A 1,891-nucleotide genomic window follows, 5' to 3' on the forward strand; every position below is an offset into this window, starting at 1 on the left:
AAATCATTTTTTGACATAACGACTTGTTCATCTCATTGTTGCAATGGGTCCACCTGCATCCCTTTTTAAACGATTTGTGTTTCCCTTCCACTGCACAAAGTATACCAACATCAAACACAGTGAAAACAGGGGCTTTAGCTTGCAGGAGGAACATACAAAGCAACAAAGAATTCATCTTATAAATATCTTAGAAACAATCGCAAGAAATAAAAACCATTTGAATCCTTATCTTGGGGTTCATTTTGCCTTACATAAACTTATATGATGTTTTCTGCTTGTAGCAGACACATACTAGTTATTGCAATTAAGGAAACCATGGGACTTATCTTTCTTTGGGCCTGGCTTACTTCACTTCTTTGGGCCTGGCTTAATTCACTTAATATAATTTTTTCCATGTCTTTCCATTTCCTAACAAACTGGGTGATGTCATTCTTTCTGATGGAGGCATAGAATTCCAGTACACACACACACACACACACACACACACACACACATTTTCTTGATCCATTCGTTTACTGTGGGGCCTCGGGTTTTGTTCTGTATCTTAGCTTTGGTAAATAATGCTGCAATGAACATAGTTTTGCTGGTAGTTTTAGTATGGTCTTGTTTGTGATCATTTGGGTGAATGCCCAAAATGGGATTGCTGGGACTTAGGGGCGCTCTATTGTAGTCTTTTGAGGAACCGCCATACTACTTTCCAAAGTCTTTGAACAAGTTTAAACTCCCAACAACAATGCATTAAGGTTCCCTTCTGTCCACATACCCTCCAGCATCTGTTCTTTTAAAAATCTAGAATGCTTCACGAAGTTGAGTGTCATCCTCATTCAGGGGCTATTCTTCTCTTTATTGTTCCAATATTAGTGTATGTGCTACTGAATTGAGCACAGAACATTTTTTATACATAAAGTGTAATTGATTTTCTTAAACTAGACAATTCCACAAAAATTAAATTCAAAAGAATTGTCGTGAAGCCGGGCGCTGGTGGCTCACGCCTGTAATCCTAGCTACTCAGGAGGCTGAGATCTGAGGATCGGGTTCAAAGCCAGCCCGGGCAGGAGAGACCGTGAGACTCCTATCTCCAATAAACCACCAGAAAACCGGAAGTGGCGCTGTAGCTCAAGTGGTAGAGTGTTCGCCTTGAGCTGAAGAGCTGAGGGACAGCGCCCAGGCCCAGAGTTCAAGCCCCACAAACGACAAAAAAAAAAAAAAAAAAAAAAAAAGAATTGTCGTGAAATTTTAGAACCATGTATTTCTTACATAAGAACACATTTAAGAATAAAGTCAAGTTTGACATGTCAAAAACAAAATAATACCAGATATTTGTTGTTCAACAGATGTGTAGGAGGAGGAATTCAATTATTCTGTACAAGGAACATGCCCTAATGAACACTATAGAAAGTGTTAAGGTTTGTTAAAAGTTTTAATGTTTTAAATATGTTTAATTTTGGGAATTTGCTCATATATGCCAAAATTAAGACTATTTAGCAGGTTGTAAAACTTTTTCATAAAGCATTTAAGATTCATGGTACATACTACTAAATATGTACATTTCAGAGTTTATAGAAACTTTACTAATGGGAAGTTGCAAAGTGTTTGTGTAAAGAAGCAGATTTAAGACATTAACTGCACAGTTTCTGTTAAAATTTAAAGGCTTCTTTACTTTATATGTTAGTGAGGAACAAATGATGATATAAGCCATATACAAATGATGAGATGAACCATAAATAATAATCTTAATAATAATAATCTTTAAAGGCTACTCATAGCCTCTAAAATTCTTGTTGAACATCATAGACTTAGGCAGTTTTAAATGTACAACAATACGAGAAAATAATAAATCGAATATGTAGTACATTTCAAATACTGGAAACAGTGGTAATTTTTTTATTTT

At 35.7% G+C, this 1,891-nt stretch overlaps 1 non-coding gene across 1 annotated transcript; it reads right to left on the minus strand.

Moving 5' to 3' along the window:
• Positions 1 to 783: 783 nt before the first annotated feature.
• On the minus strand, positions 784 to 885 carry LOC122101089. The gene has a single exon (XR_006146308.1). It is a non-coding gene; the product is annotated as a U6 spliceosomal RNA (small nuclear RNA).
• Positions 886 to 1,891: the final 1,006 nt, after the last annotated feature.

The sequence above is a fragment of the Dipodomys spectabilis genome, unplaced genomic scaffold (genome assembly GCF_019054845.1).
Source record: "Dipodomys spectabilis isolate Male_0828 unplaced genomic scaffold, ASM1905484v1 ptg000627l, whole genome shotgun sequence".
In the NCBI taxonomy this organism is placed as follows: domain Eukaryota; kingdom Metazoa; phylum Chordata; class Mammalia; order Rodentia; family Heteromyidae; genus Dipodomys; species Dipodomys spectabilis.